The sequence below is a fragment of the Papio anubis genome, chromosome 5 (assembly GCF_008728515.1).
Source record: "Papio anubis isolate 15944 chromosome 5, Panubis1.0, whole genome shotgun sequence".
Lineage (NCBI taxonomy): Eukaryota > Metazoa > Chordata > Mammalia > Primates > Cercopithecidae > Papio > Papio anubis.
The window spans coordinates 162,080,403-162,106,551 of record NC_044980.1 but is presented as its reverse complement, the minus strand read 5'-3'; the positions used below and the strand labels follow the sequence as shown (position 1 = coordinate 162,106,551).

General features: G+C 41.0%; 1 long non-coding RNA gene across 4 annotated transcripts in view; it reads left to right on the top strand.

Annotated features, from left to right (window-relative positions):
- Positions 1-26,149, top strand: part of LOC103885573 — a 240,552-nt gene that overhangs the window by 135,695 nt on the left and 78,708 nt on the right. For 3 of the 4 annotated variants that reach the window (XR_004183892.1, XR_001903947.3, XR_004183893.1), the window contains exons 3-4: positions 20,544-20,711; positions 21,703-22,087. This is a non-coding gene — a long non-coding RNA (uncharacterized LOC103885573). The remainder of the gene's footprint in view (positions 1-20,543; positions 20,712-21,702; positions 22,088-26,149) is intronic. The other variant, XR_648719.4, reaches the window with a different exon arrangement.

The window sequence follows — 26,149 nt, the reverse complement described above, 5'->3', positions numbered from 1 at the left end:
GCCTTTCTGTGCCTCAGTTTCTCATATTTAAAATGAGAACTATAGTATTATAGTATCTGCTTGAATTCATATGAAGATGGAATGAATTAATATAAGTAAAACGATTGGAAAAGAGCCAGATATTATAGCTTATATATGCAAATAGATAGATACATGATGGATGATAGATAGGTAGATAGACAGATAGATAGATAGATAGATCTCATATATGTGTACATGTTAGGCTATTACTTCTATTATTTTAATTTCTGGTTCTTCTCAGTCCTGTCTCCATTTTTCCCCCCTCACTCACCAGTCCTCCTCCCATTCAGGAGCAAAAACAAAAATTTGCCCTTGTCCCTCCTCTGTTCTCATCCAGAATAGTTTGTCTTCTTTCTCCTCTGAGGTCTTGGCTCCCACTGATGTCATATCCCAGGCATGTTTACCAAGGTATTTTTTAAACAATGATAGTTTCCTCTCTTAGAGGGATTAAGATGTCAAATGTCAAGATAATATTTTTCAACTTGTTATATTTACACATGCACACAAAGGGTTCCATATCCTTAAAAAAATATTAAAAACACCGGCCAGGTCTTCAGGGTGTTTACCCTCTCTAACTATCCTGTGATTCTGGGGAAATAAAGCTTCCTGGTGGTATCAGTTGCCTCAATACATGTCTTATGTTAATGAACTCAGGAGCAGCATAGGCTGAGGGCCCAGGCTGGCCGAGCCTCCTCCAGCTTGCTCCTAGGAGCTTCAAAATACTGTTGCCCCTTTTTAAAGAGTCAAGGAGGCTGCAGTATTGGAAGGCCAGAACCTAGAAAAATATTCAGATAATATGCTTTTCCCCTCAAAACAGTATTTTTTCTCTTAACTCTCAGAGTATTTCTAGTCTTTTTAATCCACCCCACTTCCAAAAAAAGTCAGTCACACAGATGACACAGATGGGCAGAGACTTCTCTCAGTAAAAATAGAATATTATTATAGAGTTTCTCAATCTTGCTTTATGTATTGATGTTGGCTTGTAGCTAGAATAAGCAAATACCGAATCCCCAAAGATCCATTCTTTTCTCATGCTCCAATGAAGCTGATAATCCCATATATATATATATATATGTATGTATATGTATATACACATATATATGCTTTATAATTTTATGAAGCATATTTACATCTGCTAGAATATTGGTAGAAAACAACATTAAAAAGAGAAACCTCCAAACCCTATCTCAGTTTCAAATCTACCCTGTAATTTCTTTCCTCCTCTTTGCCATGGCCCAAATAAGAGGATGGGCATCTGATTTCTTCAGCCATTCAGTCGCTGTCCTTGGCATTTGTCAAAGGGAGAAGTTGACTTTGGAAGCATAATAATGGAAACATAGTCTATTGTACATTTGGGAAATAAACATTGACAAGATTAGAGGGACAGAAAAGGTGTGTTCTGCAATCCGTCTCACACAGGTGTGTCATGGCCAGAGCACAGCAAACCTGGCTTTGAGTCTCAGCCCGATGCTAACCAGCTTTATGCTCTTGGGCAAACCACATTAATCTGTCTGAGCCTAGATTCTTCACCTGCAACACGGGAGGGACAGCATTGGCCTCTTGGTGCTGTGAAAGCTTAATAACGCTTGTAGCAGTGTTTGGTGCTCCTCTGTGAAACATGTTCATCTCTCAGAGTTTTCAACACCATCCTCTCTTGCATTTTTGTTCCCACCTTTCTGGCTCCTCCTCTTCAGTCTCCTTTGCTGCCTCCCCAGCCAGCTTGAGTTGAAGCTCCTTAAGGCTCAGATCTAGAAACAGTGATCTTCACCCTTGATATTCTTTTCGTGGGCAATTCTGCCCATACTATACCCATTTTTACTCCACTGGAAAGAGTGGGGAGATGGTTTTCCCATTACTTCATGGAACGGCACCAAGGGAAAGAAAATATATAGCAATATTTTGGCATCTCTGCTGGTTTGCATGTTTGGGATTTTTTTTCAGAAGACGTCATTCTTGGTAGGTCAGAGCCTACCAGAGGAGCAGTGAGGGTTGACTGGATGGGAACATGCCCAGCTGACAAACTCTGTATTCATGACAGCAACATCCCAAGAACATGGAATTCTCATGAGACACTGCTATTGACTCCCAGGAATAATCAATCTCTGAGTCTCTGCTTCTTTGCCAGGGGTGGTGGGGACACTGAGCTGCAGATGTGGCTCCAAATGTCAACATGGTCACATCTGTACTCCCAGGCTGGTGAGCTTAAGAACACTAGAGTGTTAGAGTACTTAGCCTATTTAGGTTCTTAATGCATTTTAAATCTCTTCATCTCTCCTCCACTTATTGGAATACCAGAGGCTATAAGTTCAATTTAGAACTAATCATCTTCCTCTAATGATTGAGTGATATTGAAGACTTCATAGAATTTTGTAGTTGAAAGAGACATTAAAATGTCAGGTGACCCAGCTCTTCCAGAGAGACTGAAGAAACAGCTTCAATCACCATAAAATAAACCATTCAAGCGTAAAAGAAAACTGGAACTGTCTGAAGGATTCAAAAGAAGCTGATGGCTTTAGGCACCTGATTGGGGCTAATTATAACACTTGGGTAATACATCTTGGCACAAGTTTTCTGGCAGCAAAGAAGGAGTGGAAACATCTTGGGTTACTTAGTTTTGGTTGTATGACAATGGAAAACATACACATTTTTCTGTAGAGACAAACTTTTTCCTGGAACCAGACTTAGGCATTTATCACATGAGTCATTGTATAAAGGACACTGAGAGACAGAATGGACAGTATCTTCTTCCGTGGTTACCTACAGAATTGTGCAGTTTTTCTTCTGGAGGTTCTCATCTTGGCCACTCATGAAGGTATACATTTCCTAGTAACCAGGAACTCTCTTTCTGAGGCATTGAAAAAGTCTGAAATAAACCAAAAAAGAGAATCATTGATGCTGCCTGCCCTCCTCACCGCTACCCCATGGAGACAAGCTGCAGAGGCAATTCTTTTTTGATATAATCTGAAGGCAATCATCATAATAATAATTCTAATCATAACTACCTTTTATCAAGTGCAAGTATATTGTTAAGTACAAGCAAGTTAACTAGGGCTTCGTAAGATTTAATAACTTTCCCACGCTCATACAGCTCATTCAGGTCTCCAATTCCACCTGATTGGTGATGGGTCCCAAAAGCTTGGTGCTGAGGAAGATTCTGAGATCACATCTGATCACAGTAGAAAAGAGAACCATTATATTTGCATGTGAGAAGGGAGTGAGACATGGCTGTCATGAATTTGCCATCATTGTGTGATTTCATTTTCCTGCTAGCAAAGCAAATTTCATATGACAGTAATTAGCAGATAAATGTGTTGCCTATAATTCCTCTACACTTGTTAGTGGAAATATCTTAAGATGCAAGTGACTTGACTACTTTTTATTACACACCACTTGGAACTTCAGAGCTCCCAGAAGCTGATTATGCACATTGGAGGCAATCAAACCAAACAAAAATCCCAACTTCCCCTTCCATCAAAAAACAACCCCTCAAACCCACAATGCAAATTGGAATTATTAATATGTTTGTGTAAGTCAGTTTACAAAAAATAGTAACTTTTAAAAAGTCTTACTTTATAGCTAGTGACTGTTTTGTTGTTGTTGTATTTAACTAAGTAATAGAATTTGTTAAGAGTGCAAGGGTCTCTGTGTGACATTTTGAATGATCCAGCAATTGCAGGCTGCATTCAGCAGCTGAAATATAGTGAGTCTATATCTGGAAGGGCCATAGCCCCTCAAGATAAATGCTTGATTCCAAGACTGCAAGAGGAAACTGGCCAAGGTGGCTGTCGACTGCTTTTGCATGCCTAGCCTCTCTTAATCTGGTAACAGAACCATCTCTTCCCCTACTCTGAGAGCATAAGGTTTTGGTGGAGCTGACTCCATCTCCTTGGATAAGCGTGTGACCCATGCTGGTACCACATTCTCTTGACCAACAAATGAATGATGCAGAGGTAGGTGACATTACCAGTCCTACTTTGGAGCTTTGGTGGAGCTTGATAACTAAGGCCTTCACTATTCATTGGGTTGCTAAGCTGTTGGAATCAATGAGGCAGGTAGACATTCTCAGGGAGTACCCTGAGAATGAGTCCAGCACCAAAAAAGGTAGTATTGAATAGAGAAAAGGAGATTCAATGGCTTTGAGTGTATTCACAGAGTTGTCTATCCATCGCCACAATCCCTTTTAGAATATTTTCATTAACCCAAAAAGAACTGTTGCTCTCCTTAGCCATCATTCCCAACCCCTCCAGTCCCTCTCCTCAGTGCTAAGCAAGTATTGATCTATTTTTTCTGTTTGTTCAGATTTGCCTATTCTGGACATTTTTAATAAATGGAATCATATAATACATGGTTTTAGTTCCCTTTTTATGAACTTTCATAGCTCCCTTTAATTCTCCTTGCATCCCTTATTAGAATTAAAATGAAAAAAAATATATGTATATATGTATATAAAATCATTTACTTAATGTTTGTGTCTCCCATTAGACCATACAGTTTCACCAAGGTAGGGACTTCATGTATTTAATTGCCATTACTTAACCCAATGCCTGTGCCCCACAGAATAGGCACTTAATAATATTTACACAATGAATAAATGAATAACTGGATTGATGAATGGATGGTTGAATGAATAAACTTGGTACTCATCCTACTGCCACCACTAGGATAGATCCAGAAATACCAGTATATTTAGTGCAGTGAAATGGGCTGATCTGATTAACTTACTTCCAAACTAGTTCCCCACGTTAGAAGAAAGAGAAATAAATATCTATTTAACAAGAGAGAGTGTGGTTTCACATGCAGATGTGTAATATTTGTAAATAAAAAGTAGATTGTTTGTGTATCGGAGTAGAAGAGACAGACTCAGTAGGCTGGAGCTAAGTTAAAGTAAACTATTTATTGCACTAACTAAGCCACGGTGTGGCCGCTGCCAACTGGTCACAACTGCAGTTTTTTGGTTTGTTTTTTTTTTTTTAAAGGCCTCAGTGTCCATAAGATGCATGTTGAGTAGTTGGAAAAGAAAGGGTCCTAATGCTTGGAATTTTCTCGTGGCATCCTCAACTGTTTAAGGCCTTACCTATCAGTGTTTGGGTTGGATTGTTCTCTGCCTGTCCCTATAACCAGACAGAAAAGAACGAGAAGGGAGAGAAGTCAAACGTATGCCTTGTTACTTGAGCAAGCAGCTTGCAGAATGGGACACACACACTCCCTGCTTGGATGACTTCTCGATTCTGGGGTTTGGCAAAGCTGTTGCTGAAAACATTGAACAAAATAAACTGCAAAATATAGAAGGAATGCAGAAAAAGTCATGAAAAGCAAATTGGTGATTCATACAGATTACGGTCTAATGGCTACAAGATTTCCCCAGCTTTTATTTGAACTTTTTAAAGAAATCAGTTGCAATAGAGGCTCTGTTGGTGGTTTGACAAAAAGGGGATTTTCTATAAATAATGAGTTTATGTTTGGGGTGTTGATTCTATTTTTAATAAAGCAAATATCATTTTTATTTCTTTGCTTCTCTATTGAAGACATAAAATCCCAAAGTAATCCCAGCTCTTAGATGGAGAAAGCATAAAGAATACACACAAACAAAGAGATTATTTCAGAGATGGGCCATTTTTTCTCTTTTGGTCATTCATAAAGACCTCAACAATGATATACAGAGTTATAAATGCCTTATGTGGCACCAGGAGGTGCATAGATATATTCCTTTTCTTGGGCACAGCAAATCCTTAATTAGAAATGCAGTGAAATTGATTTCTTGAATGAAGATGTCTATGATGATCCATAGGTTATAATTGATTTTTTTAAGACTCAAGATTCAAATGAAGAAGTAATCAGGGCCACTTTAGAGAAATCCTGACCAGTGGGGTGCTTCACAATATAGTTTCAGAAGTGTATACTCCAAGAATTACTGCACAAAGTTCAAATATCCAATAAAGCTCTGGCCAATGAAGGGATATACACACATCTACCTGGTGTAATCAGTAAGAGGAGACACTTAGTGTTTGGCTTTCCTTCCTTCCTCCCACCCTGCAGCCAACTATCTCCCACTTGTCTGTAGCTTTTGCTATCAGAATCACCATTTATTTCTAATTTCTTTCAGATAATTCAGTGCCGTCTAAATTCTTCTGATTTAACAACCTGGCAAGCTTGTTAAAATTACCAATTCTAGGTCCCAGTCATGGAAACAGATTCGTCAGAGAAATCTCTCTTTGTAATAAGTGCCCCAGGTGATTCTTATGATAAAAGAAATTTAGGAAAAAAGAGGCAAATGATAATTTTTCAGTTTCACTTTATGATAGCAGAGTACTTTCATGAAACCCTTTCATGAGGTCCTCACAATGGGTCTGTGACAAAAATATTATTTTTTCCATTTTAGATAAGAGGAAACTAAGCCTCTAGAAGGTAAAGTAGCATGACCAAGGTCACGTGGGGCTGGCCTTTGACTCCAGATCGCTGGCTTCTTGTCCAGGCCACCTCCACTCCCTACCCCATCCACCAAGCTCCACTGCCTTCCCAAAGCTTATGGTGATGGTAGTGGCATTGGCACAGAGAAAGTCTTGTGCAAACAAAGAAAGGAGAGAAGAGAATTATGACGGAGGCTCTGAGAGCACCTAAAGGATCTCAAAGAAAGACAAATCATTTGATAGTTAAAGATGAGAGAAGAGAGTAGGTGAATAAAGTCATGGAAATCTGAATGGTAAATTGATCACTGATTAATGGGAAGCTATTGAAAATAGTTGGAGCCTCAGTAGCATTTTATAAATCTCTTCTTTAGAATACTAATTCTACAAGATACTCCATGAAAGGGATTCTGCACTGAAATAAATTTAGGAAACATGGTGAGCTTCCCTCCAGTGAATAGATTCCCAAAGCACATCTGCATATCGAAGTCTCTGAGAAGTCCTGCGGCAAACACATCTAATTAAAAATTTAACATTAAATATTCCAAACTTATTTGACTATGGAACTGTTCCTCCATTTTTCCATAAAATATGCATAAACAGCTATCCGAACACACTTTGGGAAATGCTGGCCTAGAACAGAGATTTAGAGTTGGGAATATATCCATGCGGAGTGTTTAATACTATGTGCAATATTATAATTACACCCAAATAAGAAGTTTAATGTCCTACGTTTAGGGCCCAGCTTCTACTAATTTCTTTCCCCTACTTAAAACTTGAGATTCTGTTCTTACATGTTTTTCTGTTGTGTCTTTGCTCATTCCGAAGGCAGGGAGGGGAGAGGAGAGAAAGACAGAGAGAGTGAGCATAAAATAAGCAACAGAGTATGCCTTGCTCCAAAGTTTGTAGATTCTTTCTTGTTGCTAACACAAAGCAAGTGTGTGGCATGAGAACCAAGTGGGAGCGGAGCTAAGCCCTGGAATGTGGAAACCCAGCCTGTCTGGAGCCCCTGGCTCTTTCCAGGCATCTGGATTGGAGGCCCAGCCTGTCTTCCTTTCTGCCCTTGCCAATCTGCCTCTCTGGGGATGGGACGACCTAAAGATGTTGCCTCGTTGTGTTTCCTGCTCTTCATGCATTTAACCGTAATTGAGAAGAACTCTTCATTCCATGGACCTCTTGGGCCCCATGGCTGCCCTAATCATGGTCTGTGTGGCCTCTAGTCAGAAAGAATAGTAGCAGAAGCAGTCTTGCAACTGCATCAGTCTTTCCAAGATGTAGCACTACTCTGGCAAGAATGGGGATACTATCTGCTCCTGGTTATGAGTCCCATATGTCAGAGCCTGGTGGCACCCAGAGATGCCTCTCAGCTTGGGTGGGTAATTGGGTGGAGATGGGAGTGAATGTTTAATAGTTGAGATGATGGAATTAGGCTCACAAAGGGGGTGGGTGGGGGTTAGGGAGGAATGATCCTCTTCCTCCCTTTATTATTTTTAAACTTAGCCTTTAAGCAGAGATAAAACTTATTTCAGTTTTTTGTGCTCAGATGCTTTGGAGATGATTGATTTCTCAACAGTGCGAGCTTGGTCATTATTACTCAATGGGGCCCTGACTTTGACCTGTCCTAGATCTGGCATAGCAAAAGAACAGTTGGAAGACAATAGGTGAGAAAGTTTGGTTTGGAAGAACAGTGTTTAGAAAAGTGAATTTGTATGCATTCTGAAGAGGTGGTGTACCACTCTTTCACTGTCTCCAGTGGTTTGCTGATAAATATTTAATGACCAACTCTCCAAAAATGAAAAAGTGTGTATATACACACATAGACATACACATGTAAGTTTATTATACGTTTTACTGATACAAAGGATATGTTGCAAGAAATTTATAAACAATGCCATATAAAATACTCTTTATTGCAATTCTCATATAGCCAGTTGATTCTTGTGGAATTATTTTGATGATTGCTATCAGACTTTTATATCCACAGACAACCTTTCGTTACAACTGACAAACAAGCATAATTCCAATATGACTGCTGATGCTTTTGGTTATGTTAACAAATACGATGAAAATGAAACAGTAAAGATACATGTCTAGGATTGCCAGATTTAGCAAATAAATATAAAGGGAACTCCACATTTGAATTGCAGATGAACGACTAAATTTTTAGTAGGAGTGTTCTCTGAACGATATTTGGGATATACTTATACTAAAAATATTATTTGAAATTCAGATTTAACTGGGCATCTTGTCTTGTATCCAGCATCGAAGAACTTCACTTGTTCTTCAGTGACATAACTTCTATGCTGAATCACATGATGGTTTTTGAATGCTAGAAGAACATTCTCTCCGTATTTTTTGTGTTGTTTGGAATGTAACAATTGTACACATAAGACAATTTTAAGTTGCATCTTCATTTATGACATTTTCTTCATCACTCTCTTGAGTCTAGAGAATCAAAAAAACTATAAACCATACCCAGATTAATGGTATTTACCATTTTCTATAATGTACATACTCCCACCATAGCCAGCTTCAATCTACCAAAGTGACATCCCTGAATGAGGAACTGCGAAGACACATGAAGGGTTATATAGCATCATACAGCATGTCCATTATACAGATACAGTACACACAAATGACCTTCAGAGCAACATTTAGTAAAATAATTAGGAAGTGGTGACTTTTGAGTATTTATTATCTTTGTTTTTAATGTAATTTATTTATAATATAATATATTTAATATATGTAATTTATTTATAATATAATTTATTTAGTGGTAAGTTAATAAAAGATTTGTTTAAACTGACTCACAAAGTTCCTGACGCCCCAGCTGATAATGACCTGATAATGACCAGCTCTTGCAAGCGATGAACAATCATTCCAGCACATTACTGAATCTGTCTGTATCGCCTTACTGTTTGATCCATTTCTAAAATATGCTTGGCTGCTAGAGGTGATTGAATCGGTGACCTTTGTAAAGTTGCTGGGGAGATTTGAAAGAAAAGAAAAAGCTACTCAAGGGAACACTGAACATTTATTGAGCATTATCTCTACTTGAGATATTGCTTTTTCCTAAGGATTTAAGATTATAACCTTATATGGCCCCATGAGATGTAAAAGCCAAAAACATAGAGGGATATGCACTCTAGACATAGACATAAAAAGTCACTAGCATTGTAAGGCAGAAGGTTAGGAGATGAAATCAGAATTTCTACTGTGATTGTATTACTGATTATCTATATATACCTACAGTAGAGGATTAGAAGGGATGGTTGTAAATAATTGTTTTTTTAGGGCAGTAGTCTTAACGGGGTGATGCATTTTCCTCTATGTTTTCCTTTGATCTTATGAAGATTTTTGGAAGATAAGAACTAAGTCCATGATACAGAGACAAATGCATTAAATTCATCGAAGAGGCAGGTTTCACAGAGCTCATGGGGAGCCTGCAATAGGCCTTAAAGAATGGGAGGGATTTATGTAAGTAGAGAAAACATTCCAGGTGGGACACACTACATCAGTAAAGGGTTAGAGATAGGTATTTCTCTAATCTATCTCTAAAGGAACAATTAATAAAATTGTATGGCTAGAGAAGGTTCAGATTTATTTATAGAAGTGAAAGCTATTTAAAACCGGGCTCTGCAAAGTTCACTCTTGGCATGGAATCAAATTCAAAGAACAGATGGAAATGTTGAAACTAATTTGAATCTTTACTACAACTTTTAACTTTTTATTTATTTTATTTTAATTTTTATTATTTATTTACAGAGTCTCATGCTGTGGCCCAGGCTGGGGTACAGTGGCAAGATCATAGCTTACTACAGCAATGAACTCCTGGGCTCAAATGATCCTCCAGCCTCAGCCTCCCAAGTAGCTGGGATTATAGGCACAAGGAAGCATGCCTGGCCAATTAAAAAACAAAATTCTTTTGGAGACAGAGTCTCGCTATGTTGCCCAGACTGGTCTTGAACTCCTGGGCTCAGGCTATCTTCCCGCCTTAGCCTCCCAAAGCACTGGGATTATAGGTATTAGCCGCCAGGCCCACCCATACAGCTTCTTAAAAAAATGCAAGAACTGGACTACTTTTGTCCCTCACCACTGATCTTTCTCTCTCCTTAGGTTCTTATCCTTCTGGTGAATTACCCTTCCTCTTTCAGCGTGTCTCTGCTTCACTGATTACCTCAATCTTAGCATTAAGTCTCAGGAAGCAAAGGCAAGGGACAGGGTTGGGTGGCAACCAGAATTTTCTTTGGTGGGTAAAGGAGGAAATTAGACTATGCATACTGTAAAAATGTGTTTTGTCTGACACATTTAATAATAATAGTCATACCCATATCGAACAGTTACATCAATAAGTACCTATTTTATTCTTTCTTCTCTATCAACACTGCAATATTAAATTATGTCCATTTCTTGATTTCTTTCTAGTATTCTCCTTAGACTTAGGGCTTTGTACTTGCTGTCTCCTCTGCATATACTATTTACTTCTTCTGTCTTTTACCCACTCAATACCTGTTAATCCTGAAATATTCAGTTTAGAAGTGACTTCACCCAAACTTCACTCGAACTGGATTTAGTTGCCTCTCCTCTCAGAAGCCACAATACTGGGTACTTTCTCCTGTTTAAGCAGTCATTACATTACCTTATAATTGCCTATTTTACCCATCTTGTCCCCACTGGACTATGAAAAATTTAAATATAAGCCCTAGATCTTATTTCTCATTTCTTATATTTATATATATATCCATATTTTCTATTTGTGATATTTATATATAACAATATAGATATTTTTATGTAATATATATTTCTTACTTGTGTATACATACATATTATTTGTTTAGTACTGCTTTTATATTCTTGGGTAAATGAATCCATTTACTGGCAACATCTATATGACAGGCACTATATTAAAGCAAGTAGCAAATTTATCTGTTTTCATGCTCTGACCAACCATATAAAGGAGTTACCCTTAATTCTCAAGAGGGAAATTCAGGACAGAAAGAGGTGCAATGATTACCCAAGGCCACATAACGAAGTCATGGCAGCACCAAAACCTGAACCCAGGGCTAGGTAATTGGCCCACGTGTGTGCTGAAGCTTAAGAAGCCATCATGGAGCCCACCTCCGGTGGGGTGAGGGGAGATGTGTGTCCTCGGAGGGAAAGGTGGAGGCTGGGGCTGTGAGCCAGGCTCTTGGTTGGCCACAGGGAGAGAAGCTTGTGCCAGCTGCTGCTGCTGATTCAGTGACATGGTGAGAAATGGAAGGCAGAGAGCAGAGGCCAAGCACACATCCATCGTCTGTAATTAAGAGACTCTCGTTTATCTGTTTCTTTGCTTCCCTTATTCTGAGACATTTGAATACAAACAGCATTTCTCGTCAATAATCATTTCCTGCTCTCCTTCAAGAAGCCTTTGTTCTGGGCAGAGTAGTCATGAAGCAGGCAGGCAAAGGCTGTCATAAGCTCACTGAGGGCCTGGATAACCGTAGAAGACCATAAATAAAGATGTGTAGCAGGCCTCTTAGGTGACAAGCACATATTCTCTTTTGAAACTTATAACAATCACATAAAGTTGTATGTGTCTTCTATTGCTGCTGTAACAAATTACCACTAATTTAGTGGCTTAAAACAACACAAATTTATCTTTAGGTCAGGAGTCCAGCACAGGTCTCACTGGGCTAAAATCAAGGTTATCAGCAGCGATGCACTGGAGACTCTAGGCAAGAACCAATTTCCTTCTCTTTTACAGCTTCTAGAGACAGCCTGAATTCCTAGTCTTGTGGCCCCTTCATCTTCAAAGCCAGCCACAGTGGGTCAAGTCCTCCTCATGCTACTCTCTCTCCATACTTGCTTTCATTGCCACGCTCTAGGACTACAGCTGGGAAATGTTCTCAGCTCTTAAGGTTCGTATAACTAGATTGGCCCTCCTGGATGATACAAGATAATATCTTCATCTTAAAGTGCTAACACAGCTGCAACATCCCTTTTGCCATTTAAGATAACATGTTCATAAATTCTGGGGATTAGGGTGTAGACATATTTAGGGAGCGATTATTCTGCTTTCCACAAATCTTTTTTTTTTTTTTTTTTTTTTTTTTTGAGATGGAATTTCACTCTTGTTGCCCAGGCTGGAGTGCAATGGTATGATCTCAGTTCACTGCAACTTCCACCTCCAGGGTTCAAGTGATTCTCCTGCCTCAGCCTCCCAAGTAACTGAGATTACAGGCGTGTGCCGACGTGCCTGGCTAATATTTTGTATTTTTAGTAGAGATGGGGTTTCACCATTTTGGTTAGGCTGGTCTAGAACTCCTGACCTCAGGTGATCCACCCACCTTGGCCTCCCCAAATGCTGGAATTACAGGCGTGAGCCACTGTGCCTGGCCTGCTTTCCACAAATCTATGCCACGTAGCCCCGTGCTGCAGATGAGGAAGCCATGACCCAGAGAGGCAAAGTGACTTTCCCACAGGCACAGAAGTAGTAACTGATGGACCTAAGATTCAGACCCAGGTCTGCGTGACTCAGAGGCGCCTGCTCTTTCTGGAATAGCAAGCTGGCCCCCTCACATTTCTGTACCAGCTGTAGGTGGCAGCTGGTAGAATGTAATGAATGGCTAGCTTTTCAGCTTGGAGCAGGGAAGCATCCTCCATTAATGAGAAAACACAGACCCCATGATGATCAAAAGGATATTGCTCCATTTCATCTCAGTTGTCTTTTTATCATTTCCCAGAACAGGTTACACCAGATGTGATCACTATCATGTGTTAGCTGTTGGACTGTGGCACATAAGAGACACTCAGTAAATATTAGCTAAACAGACAAGTGAATGAATGAATGAATGAATCCCATTGGTTGAGCAAATATTACCTATCAGATATTTACAGGGACTTAAAATTCTTTGTTTTTTAAGTTCTTACAACACCACTATGGTATAATTATTGCTATCTGTAGTTTTCTAGGGCTTGGTATACTAAGCTGTAATCCAAGGTAGTCTCTTAGTTTCCTTTCAACATTAAGAATCTGTGATCTCATTAATGGCCTGCTGTGGGCCATTCAGGGCCCTTTTCTCCTGGCACCTCTGAGCAGGAGTCAAGATTGTTAAGAGTCTTGGCTTCTACTAAACTAGCCTTTAGGTTATTTTCCTCAATCTTGCAGGTAGGTCAGCCTTCTGTGAAAGATGAAATAATATTTCCAGACTAGCATTTTCAGTGGCTCAGAGGTCAGTGGAAGGACAGACAGCACTGCCCCAGAGCATATTACCCAGAGTGGTTATGACAGAGCCGATTCACAGAAGCAGAGTTGTGCACTGTATGCACTCCCATCTGGTGCCAGCCCACACACATGCCTGCTTTGCACTTACTCCAACAATCCATTGAGCATCTGCTGTAGTTTGGGTGTTTGACACCTCTGAACCTCATGTTGACATCTGATCCCCAGGGTGGCAATGTTGGGAGGTAGGGCCTAGTGGGAGGTGTTTGGTTCATGGAGGCAAATCCCTCATGAATAGCTTGGTGCCATTCTCATGGGAGTGAATTCTCACCCTGTTAGCTCCCATGACAGCTGTTTGTTAAAAAGATCCTGGCCCCTCCCCCACCCTCTTGCTTCCTCTCTCGCCATGTGATCTCTGTGGTCTCTGCACATAATGGTTCCCCTTCTCCTTCTGCTGTGAGTGAAAGCAGCCTGAAGCCCTCATCAGAAGCAGATGCTGGTGCTATACCTGCAAAACTGTCAGCCAGTAAGTCTCTTGTCTTTGTAACTTAGCTAGCCTCGGGTATTCCTTTATAGCAACACAAATGGACTTAGCATCCATCTTGCACCAGGTGCCAGGACTATAGAGATTATTCTACCCTTATGGTGTTTCTAGTCCAGCCAGGTAGATGTATATGTAAGTCAGCAAGTGCAACATAGCATGCTAAATGCAACATAAGAGGGAAGGGCAAGAGCTGCAGGAGTATAGACAAAGGGACACATAAACCAGTCTGGAAAGACAGGGTAAGGCAGGCTGAGTATGGAAGTATGAGAAGGATTTAACCAAGGCAAGAAAATAGAGGTAGGAAGAAAGGGTGTTTGACTTATGACTGTGCCATACCTGTTTGTGCACATTCATAGCAAGAAACAGGGCAATATATATCAAGGTTCTTCAAAACGAGTGTAACTCTTGACCCAGTAATTCCACTTCTAGGAATTTGTCCTGAAGAAGTTATCAGATGTGCACATAAAGATTTATGTACATAGATGCTCAATGCTGTGTGATTTGCAATAATAAAAAATTAGAAACAGCCTAAATGTTTACAGTGAATTGGATAAATGAATCCATATGATGAAATATAATATAGCCCTTAGAAGCCATCTTTAATGAGGGAAAAGTGCTCAAGCTGTATTAAGTGGGAAAAAGTAGTTTAAAATATGACTCCAGTATAGTTAAAATTGGATATAAAGCGGGACAAAATGAATATTATAAGTTATGCATGACAGAAAAGACTGGAATGAAATACATTGAAATGATCATGGATAGTAGAAGTATTGATTTACAAAACTTTTATTTGTACTCTTCCAAATTTAGGATAATAGCGGCATTCATTATGTTCATAATGTTAATGTACATTGAACTCTTTAAAGTTGCAGACCATTGTTTAGGCCACTCATGCATACCCTGACACCCTGCCAGTGCTCTATCCTCCACTGGTACTTGTGTCCCTGTCATTACCTGGGCCTGTGCACTTGTCGGCAGCTGATCCCCGGGGCCCCATTTGAAGATGGCCTTTCAATTTCAGTGTCCCCAGCTTTTCTTTTTTTTTTTTAATGTATCCTTTTCTACCTTCTTCTTCGTTGCTTTTCCCCAGAAGGATCCTGTTCTGCCTAAGTACAGTTCCTGATTAGATCCTACTTTTAAGGAATAGAATAAGTACATTTACCTACAACACCCTGTAAGATAGATATTACTATCTTCCATTTTACTGATGGGGAAACTGAGGGCCAAGGAAGTTAGGTGAACATTCCCGACTTCATCTAATTAACAAGTGCTGGAACCTGGATTTGAATGCAGACAATCTGCATACGCAGTACAGATTCCCAAAGAGATGCTGATACCGAACCAGGAACAGAACCTTTCCCAGGAAGGCATGTATTTTAGTGGAAAGACAAGTTCTCAACTGGCTTGAGCCAATGCCTGGGGAAGTTAATGTCTAGGATATGTTAGGTCTCCCATTCCAATGAGATTCCCAGGGGCTTCTATGGACTTGTTGATATGTGGATCTTTATGATCTTATTTCTTTGAAGTTCACTTCTTGGCAAAAAGCCCTGGGAACAACGAAGAATTGGGCTCCTTCATGAAGCTGAGAGGGTGTGCCTGTAGAAAGGGTACAGAGAATTGCGTTCCATGATTTTGCAATTTCACGAGCTTCTCAGTTATTGTTTTTCCTCGTATCAAGGAGGGAAAGGCTCAAATCTGTAAATGGTTATATGCAGAAAAAGCCTAGCTTACAAAAAGGCCTGACCAGAGCTTTTGTTATGTTGAGAACTCTGGATGGATAGGTTCCCATGTGAACAATTCAGAAGGAGTCTCTCAGTGGGACAAGCTGGGTCAGCGTGGGCTGCAGAGGTGGGGGCCCAGGCTTGATGGTGAGGTGTACTGCCCAACATGCAGAAGCTGAAGTTGCAAGATCTCCAGCTTATTGACATTTACCAGCTTGGCCAAGTCCGACGGTGACCTTTTGCATTTGCACCAGCGTGGTCCATCCAGCTCAGACTGCCTGGTAGTTTTATCCTTCCAAGGGAATTCTTTGGCCTGCCTGAAAAGGAAATCAATTGTTGGAGGGGCTGGCTTCTGGACAGAAGATTCATTTTAAGCTTTAGTTTAATAGACTACAGTAGATAATAGTTGCAATAATATTGACAATACTCAGTTCTCTTTCACATATATCACCCAGGGGTAAAAAGCAGCATTCTAAAAACTACCTTGAGGTTCTTGGCCTGTTGCCTTTGTCACAGGGAGGTATTGCTTTGCCAGTCATCTTGGTTTCCTCTCTACATTTGAGTCAATAAGACAAGATATAACCCTGAAGGCTTGTCCATCCTCCACCTTGTTCCTGTCACAAGGCCTGAGTCACCCACTGCAGAAACAAGAAGCAAAGCCCACAAAAATCTATGCTATATATTTCCAAAAGGTGAGATGGAAGGAAGTTTCTAGTGGATACCTTTAGATCAGTTTTCCTACCTTAAAACTAAAGGCAGTTGGGTTGAGGAAAAACGAGGGAGACCCCACAGTTAGAGAATGATGAACTAGGAGCTTCCAACACAGGCAACACAGCAGAAACTACCCGTTGGCAGAGTTAAATAGCAGCCAAGGTAGCACCCATTTGTCTTTGTCACTGTCACCCAGTGAGGATGACCAATCATCAGCCAGAAAGTCCCCATAATCAAGTAATAATTGTGCTTAAGATGTTGCCTGGCCTCCATTCAAGCACCCCATGCAGACAACCCTTATTTAATGGGTTCCCAGGATTCTCATGTATCCTGAAGAGAAGAGTGGATGCTGCACTCTTAGAGGCCAGCTTCTGGCATGAGAGGGAAGCCTCTGCATTCTCACTAAGGTAGGACTAGATGGAACCAGACCTGGAATTCTGACCGAGCTTGATCAGAGGTGAAACTCCTTGTCATAGTTGTGATGTTTTCTTGCCATCTGCTCTCCCTGTCTCAACAGCATGAGGTGTCTGAAAAGAATCCCAAACAGTGTGTAGGAACTTCAGGTTGAGTACTGACTCACCAGTCTGTGCCTTGGGGAAGTCCTCCCAGAGCTTTCCTTGGGTATCAGCTGTTTCAAGTAAAAATAGCAGGCTAAGTGAGTTCCATAAGGTTTGGGGCTACATCACTTGCTCTCTCACTGCCTACCTTATGGCCTTGGGCAAGCTGACCCTCGCCTCTTTGAACTTCAGTTCCTTATCTATGCATGGAGGATTGAAATACATACCTCAGATAATAAAACTGGACTTGCGTAAAACAGTCCTTTCCAACCCTGGCATCATATTGGAATCATCTGGGAAGCTTTAAAATTCACCGATGAAAATTATCAAGAATTCCATCACTGCAGGCCAACCACTGTTAATAATTTGATGCATTTTCTTCCAGTTATTTTTCCACCATGCTTATGCTCAGCAATTAACTTAATCAACAGCTATTTATCACTACTGATTGCATATCCACTATGTACCAACCAGTGTTCTGGGTGCCACACTAGGTTATTACAGTGAGCATGACAAATGTGATGATAATTTTGCATTCTGCCTTTCCCACTCAATGTTTTACGTTGTGGAAGAAAATCCCACCTTATTGAATATTCTTGCCAATCCAGGGTTGTTAGTGACTAGATTATAGTCTACTTCATGCTTATACCATGATATAACTGCTGCTGAACATTTATATTATTTCTCATAACTATTCAGATCTCAGAAATAAAATTTTAAAACATTTTATTGAAGAAATACTGAAACATTATTTCTGCTTCTCCACTGGCTGACTACTTCTACCTTCTGCCAAACTAGGGGTAAAACTCAGCCACTTCTCCCAAAACACACATCCCCCATATCCACACTGGGCTCACAATGTCAAAGGCCCTCTCTGCTGCCCTCGGATTTTCACCAGAGCTTCATCTTTGGAGTGAGGCCTCTTTCTGGCACCTCCTGTCCACATCTCTGCTTAATTTTTCTCCATAGCACTTGTGTCATCCTATATATTTAAATTTTTTTATAATTTATGAGCAGAGTTGTTTCCTACTTGGATCTCTTTACTACTGTATCCCCAGTGCCTGGACCAGGGATTTGCTGCATGAATAAGTAACACTTATCACAACCCATTCCCAGTGGAGATGGAAGGAGGGAACATATGCGTTGGCCGTACTAGGAGAAGTTTGAAAGGCCAAAGCCTAGAGAACTACAGAGCCTAATTTCAGAACAAAGTTAAGGTACAAAATCTCTTCTACTCTTGACTGTCCTGTCACCAAATTTGTCCTGGGACATGGAACTACCAGAAGCCATTCTCTAATGCCTTGCTCCAGGGGGCTGGGAGCTGGATTTCCTGTATCAGTATTGGTGCCGCTCTTTCTTCAGAAAGTTTGACCCTGAAGTTATCTACAGTGATTGGTCCAGTTCGATATCTATGAATATAAGCAACTCCCAAGAATTAAATGGTTCTGAGCAGACACAAAGGCATGGGCCCACAATGTCAACTATTTGCAGGAATTGTTGACTATCAGCCATGTGGAGGCCTGTGTGTTTTTAGCTCATGGGTCCCTGGGAAAAGTGTCAGCTGCCTGTAGCCCAGGTGAAAAGATGACTGGTATTTCCTATACCTGAGTCAGACAACTTTGGGGGACCCTTTGTTATTTGTGCTCAGAATGGCAGACAGATCAATGAAATTCATTTTCAATCCCTAAGCCTTGTTAAACTGTAGCTACGGTCCAGCCTAGGACTGAGGCATTGAGTGAAATAGCCTAAAGATAGGAAAAGGGCAGGGAGGGTAACCTGCAGTTATGACATATCTGCCAGAGCTGGCATCTGATTTATTTATTTGTTTATAATTTTTTATAAAATAGAACTCAAATAATGCACACATGGGGTTAAAAAAAAAGGACTTAAAATTGAAAGTCATCCTTCCACAGACAGCTATGAGTCATTTCTTCAGTCTGTTAGTTTTCCCCACCCAAAGGCACCACTTTTAGCAGTTTTTTGTGCATTCTTTTAAAAAATGTGTGTATGCATACACGTTTAAATACATGGCGGTGTACTATACCTGCTTTTCTGCACCATGTTTTTTCACTTAATATATCTCAGCAAATGTTCCATAGCAGATCAGATAGATCTTAATTTTTAAATGCTTCTTCATAATCTATTATTTGACTGAACTGTAATTTTTTACCGACTCCCTCTTGTAGATTTTAGATGTTTACAATTTTTGCTATTACAAAAATTACTGTGATAAACATCCATATATTTCTATGTTAAATAATCTTCTTAAATTGATTATTTAAAAATTTACTCATCTGCATAGAGAACTAAAGAAATATTAAAAAGCACAAAGAAAACAATAACATTAATGTAGAGATAGCCGTCATTAATATTTTAGTATGTTTCCTTTGTCTGTTTTCTTGGTACTTTATTTTTATATTAATATTAATAAAACAGTGCAATTCTTTATCCTTTACTTCACTTTAACTTATTGTGAGAATTTTCCTGTATCATTAAATACTCTTCAAAAGCAACACTTTAGAACACGAGAAAATTATCCCTCCTATGGCTAGATTGATTTATTTAAGAATTACCTCACTGTTAGATGTTCTGATAGTTTCTGTTTTTATTTTTTGTTTGTGTATGCAGTGCTTCAACATACATGTTTGTACATAAATCATTTTCTGAGTCTCTACTTCCTGAGGGTTTAACATGAAGAAGCATATAAACTTCCCTTTAGTTCCTTAATATGCACTGCCAACTTGCTTTCTCCTCCTTTTAGGCATAATGTGAAGTTACACTGCTCTGCTGCCTTGAAGTTAGAAGTGGCTGTGTGACTTGCTTTGGTCACTAAAATTCCACTGAGTGAAATTGACATATGTCACTTCCAGGTGGAAGCTTACGTGGCCGGGTGAAAATTAGTTTTTGTCCTCCTGCCCTGACAAACAGGGACATTCTGGATGGTGAAAGCTCTATGTGCCTGGGTCTCTAGGGGAGGAGACTTGGGGCAAAGAAAACTCCGCATTAACCCTCACTGGACACTTTGCATAAATGAGAAATAAACCTTTGTTTTTAAAAAGGACTGAAATTTGATTATTGTTTTTGATGGGGTTCATCAAGAGAATTAAGTCTAAATGCCCCCAGACATCCATTGTAAGTAATGAATTATTTTCTCTCCTATACATCTAAATAGTACTAATTATGTACCAGCCACGAGAGAATTGAGAAAATTGTCATTCCGTCAGAGAAATCACACCCACCCTTGTTGCTATAGAAATAGTTTATCGTAACCAGACCTAAGGCAATCATCATGTGGTATTTTCTTAGAGGAACTGATTCAAGGATGCATCTGAAAAAGAGCGTGCTTTCTGAGTTAACACAAGCTAAATTTTTTCTTCCCTCTAGATACTGTCATGTCTGGATGGGAGTCCTGAGATTGCGGCAGCCCTCCCATGATGAGCCAGAGGAGGAAGCCTCATGTGGAAGAAGGCAGGACCCACAGCCATAGTTGCACAGATCTATTCAAGCCACACTGATCACTGCCCTAACCTCCGGATTTGTTTGGTTACACCAGTGAGTTTTCAGTTACTTACAGCCTAACACATGTGTTGCTTGAGGTTTAGCTTTTCTGGATCACACTTTTTCTTACTCAGCCCTCTACTCCCAGCCCAAGGTGGCAATAGAGAAGGTCAGCCTGCTACCCACCACTCCCTTGCCTTCCCCTCCTCACTTTGAGTGGGCTCTTTCCCTCGCTCGATTCTTTTTTGGCAAGCCTCCTATCCTGGTGACCTGAAATGAAGACGAGTCCTCATAATTAATCATTTTGACCAACTGTGACTTTAGCTCTGAGGTTTGCGTAGAGCCCAGCCCTTCCATGGGGGAATCTAGTGTGTATGCCCTAGCCTTTCCCAGAAAAATCACCCTTTGAGCAGTTTGCTTGACAAGTTCAGAGTCATGAGTATTTTTTAGGTAGAGTGGAGAGGACTCCACCAGACTGTTTCCCCCTAGGACGCTGAGAGAGTGAGAAAGAGGATTGGTGCATACTCAACTGAAAGGAGATGTAAAGGACAACTGTGCGCTCTTCCAGATCCATTGACCCTTGCTCTGCTCTTTTTCACCCTGATCTGTGCCCTGTAAGACTGAGCTCTGCAGACTACACCACCCAAGCTTGCTTGCCTTCTGGCTTCTAGATTGGTAGGGCCAATAAGAGGCAGCAGCAGGAGATTAGAAGGAGAGACTGTCAGGTAGGGGTATTATTCCTTCAGCACTGGCAGGGTTGGCATTCCTTTAGGACCACAGTTCCTGCCAAGTGCCCTTCATCTCTCACCAGAATCTGGGATCTTTTTCTCCCTTTACTCCTTCAGGCCAGGCGTAGTAATGGCTCCCTGGTATTTCTAGTCCCAGGCTGTTTCATCAGCTCTTAGACATTCCCCACTGACCTCTGTCTATGCCTCTGTCAATAGAACAATTAAACTCCTTCACTTGAAACCTTTGAATGTGCACCTGCTTCCTGCCAGAACCCTGTAATGAATAACAATTCTATGATTTTATTCCTGTTTTACAGATTTAAAAAAAGGAGGGGGACTCAGGAGTCCAAATGACCTGCCTTTAAAAAGTCACCTTACTACATTGGTAGCAAAGGGTGAAGCTGCTTTGAGACCATGTCTTTCTGATCCAGGTTTTGTAATTGATCTACTCAATCCCTCAATGCCCACTAATCCCTACTGGACATCAAGAGTGAGAGTCACAAGCAGATGTCTCTCAGATGGGAACTGGTTGTCACATATGGTTAGTTTGATTTGTTCCAGGTTTTAAAAATCGGATAATTTCACAGAATTCTAGATTTTTTACTTCTACTGAAAAACCAGAAAATCTGGAAGCAATGACATTATATTCTTTTGTGGAGACAATGGCCTGGAACCAAACAGCGGCTTCCTCCTTTAGATGAGGTATGAGATTTCTGGTCCCCACAGTCCATGCCATTCCCTATTGCCTTGCAACTGGATCACTCTGCCCGTGGCTGTTCCCTGTCCAGCCCCTGGATGTATTGGGTTTATGAATCCTGGCCTTGAATCTCAATGATGTGTTCTGCATTAGCCAGGCAAGGATGCCTCACTAGAATGTAAGCTCCATGAGGGCAGGAATTGCCATCTGTTTTCTTGACTGTGTCTAACTGTGCCTTAGAGCAGTGTCTGCAGTGTACTTGACCTACAATACAGATTTGTGAATGAATGAATGAATGAATGAATGATATCTTTGTGTGGCCTAGGTGTTTTGGGGCTGATGGTCTGCTGAAAATGCAGGATCCTAGGGAGCGCTGAGAAGTATCAGAAGCCAAGAAAATTCTTCTGACTGAGACATATTTGCAGGGCCATCTTGTTTTAAATCTCTATCAGACTATTTTGGTCTCTTCTTTTGCTTTTGTGTAGTTTAATACCATGGAGGTTCCAGCTCTTCCCCTTGCTGGGTTTGGGTTTGGGGACAGACACCCTGAATGTTGCAGGCTCCACTTCTCTTGCTGTCTACATCCTGCCCACTGGAACATTCTACCCCATCACCCCAAGGCCCCACAAATATAAGCCCATCAGGCTTCTGGATCACAGCCAGTCTTCAGGCTATCTCTAAGGGTTCTTTTTTTTCTCCTTCCTTAATTAGATTCTAGCATTCAGTATACCTGCTTTACCTTCAGAGATCCAGATGTTTTGGGTGGATTCTTGGCAAAGAAAGGACATTTGGGCCTAGATGAAAGGTGTCAGGAATAACTGGGCTTGAAAATCACTGGGCTGTGCATTACTGGAGATGAGATGGTTGGATTCAGAGATAGGGGAAAGGAGACCTTCAGTGACTTTCTCTTCCTGTTTGGATCCACATGGAACCTCGAAGAGGCAAATTTCATCCTCCCGGCTCCACTGTGACTCCTTAGGAGGGAGTCAGGCACGCTCAGGCAGCAGATGGTCTATCTCCCCTAAACAGTGTGACAGAAGTGGGGCGTGCTCACTTCTTGGCATCTGCTGGTGGAAGTCAGTTTTGCTGCAATGCGATGGCAACTTTCTATCAACCATGCAGAGACTTGCTTGGGAAGAAGTGAGCCGCCAGTCACTGGCAATTCTCAGGGCTTGTTTCCCCAGAGCTCCATGTTGAAGCATGGTGTTGGAGTTTGCCAGGCAAATGACAACTCTTGCTGGGATAGCTGCATATCTGTTGTCTCTTTTCATCCTTGCTTTATTTTATAAATACAGAAGCTGAGGCTCAGAGAGTTTCAATGACCTTCCCAAAGTCACATAACCAGTAAATCGTAGAGCTGGAATTTGAACCCAGAATCCCAAATTCCCTGTTGTTGATGGCAGTACTTTGCTGTAAAAAGGTGGAAAGACCATCTGTGAAGAGCATGATGTGCATATACAGGATAAAGGATGAAGCGCCCTTCATTTAGGTCCTGACGTGGCTGGAAACCAGTAAGAAGTTCACGGTGGCTAGGCAAGTCGAATTCAGTTGGAAACCAGATTGACCAGATGGCAAATGGCACCAGGGTAACTGTCCTGGGGAGAGAGGTCAGTTTTTTTTAAAGACAAACTTAATCATATTTTAAGAAATATGATGAACAAACACATAAACGGTCCTTCTTGGGTATTGGAGTAAAGAAGCTGAAAGATGTTAAAATCTAGACAATGAATAAGGAGCCCGTGCTCACTTAACATTTTCACCACTTAATCCTTAAATCCTCCGTTTGCCCGCCCACACTCTGCAGCCAGGGCCAAAAGGGCTTTGGCTCCTCTTACACAGAAACTGTAGCTGCTTCTGTGGTGAGCCACAGCTCCCCAGGGCCCGGCCTCTGATGAGGGTCAATGACGTCATCTTCGGCAGGAGTTTCAGACAGAGAATTCCCCCAAGACCTCGAAATCAATATGTCTCTGCGCCCCTTTGCCTTTCCAGCTAGAAAATATGCCCATTACTTAAGTTTTGTCTGCTGCTTTAAGATCTCAGCTTGCCACCAAGCTTGACATGCCTTCTTATTCTCATCTCCGCCCACCCTCACCCCATTTAATTGAAGTCTAGCTCAAGTATGGTAAACTTCAGAGCATTTCAGCAATATAAATTCTCAAAGTTAGCAAAGTCATTTTCCATTTGTCCTCTGTGGATGCTTCAGTTCCTAGCGAAGAAGCATCGGGGCTCTAGAGTACCCTTCCCCCACGTCTTTTTGAGCAGATGCTCTTTTATCTGTTTTAGATTTTGAGTTTCTGCATGTAATTATTTTTGAACTGGGACTGAAACAGTTCAGAACACACCTCCTTATGGCATACTTCCACCAAGGTGGTGGAGGTGCTTGGGAAACCATCTGATTGCATGGCCTCTCTCAGTCTTTTCCCTCCTGTTTTTCTTTTTCTGGGAAAGGCTGCATGAGGCCCATATGGCAGGGCAAGTGGGAGCCATAATGTGGGTTCATGGAAGGAGCATGGATAATGGTCACTTCACAGCCTCACTTTCATTACTGAGAAGGTGGATGGGGGAGAATTACCATGCATCTCATTAAATCAATATTTTATTTCCTTCCCTACTCCCAGCTGCCCTCCCAGCTTTGATCTCTCTGCCTCTGGGGCAGAGCTGGACAGGTGACTTTCATGATGCAAATCAGGGTCGGCAGGCTCTCTGCCCAGGCTTTGATCTCCTACCTAAGAGAAGGCTGGCAGGGAACTCCATGGGCCTCAGCTCCAGGTTCTCTGTAACCTTGGGCGAGGTGGAGCCTGTGGAAGGACTGTTCTTTTGTTTTTGTGAAAAGCAGCAGCCCTTAAACTACCTGAGTTCCAGTAATGTACACCATGTGAGGTGTTGGAGGAGCTAGATGGGAGAGGGTTTCTTGTTTAACAGATATCTATCTATTTATCTTATTCAAATATAGGTAAAGTTCAGAACAAGGCCAAGGCATTGAGAAATAATAGATTCTCCACCTGTCATACTGGGGGCTTCTTTTTTGATTCTGATAAAAGCTATGCATACTATCCCTTTCCCCAATATTTGTTTTTCCTTTTCTTGCCATCTGCTATTGATGCCTAGCCATAGTTCCGGGGTAGAGAGGAAAAGGGACATAACATAGCAGAAGTAAGAGTTCTTCCCTAAGCAGAGTACAGGCTGACCACGAAGGGAAGGTAAAAGCAATTTTCAGCCGTTGCATTTCTGGGACTTATAGGGAGAAAAAGGAAGATAGGGGGAGGAGAGGCAGGGAGAGACATAAATGTCTCCATCTCTTGATGACCAGGAATCTGATGAGTAACGCTTGGTGCTGGGGATCTGATGCTCTTCTGCTTCATATTTCAGACTCTCAGAGTAGATCACTTTACAGGCTGCCTTTATTAGTGTGAATAAAGTTAGGTTCATGAACATAAATTCTTACATTGTTTTTATATTTCTTATTACATTACAGAGTTGTAAAAACTTTGTTTGTACAAGTAATTATTCATAGACTAGCTTCCAGAAACCACTGTCCTAGACTCTCTACTCACTAGGTATCTATTTCTGTCTTGTTCCAGTTGGACTTTAGTTGGTTTGTTTATGTAATAAGGAAAAGAGATCCCCTCAGATTGCTTCAAATAAAAGAATGCTGTTTTAAAGACAGATGTGGCTCTGTTGAGGACTAGAACTCTTGGGCACCAATATCTGTCTTGGAGAGTGTCTTCTCTCCATCCATCCAATATCATCTCTTTTTTAAAAACATTTTTTTGGCCGGGCACAGTGGCTCACGCCTGTAATCACAGCACTTTGGGAGGCCAAGGCGGGTAGATCACGAGGTCAGGAATTCAAGACCTGCCTGGCCAAGATAGTGAAACCCCGTCTCTACTAAAAATACAAAAATTAGCTGGGTGTGGTGGTGGGTGCCTGTAATCCCGGCTACTTGGGAAGCTGAGGCAGGAGAATCACTTGAACCCAGGAGGTGGAGGTTGCAGTGAGCCAAGGTCACACCACTGCACTCCAGCCTGGGTGACAGAGTGAGACTCTGTCTCAAAAAAAAAAAAAAT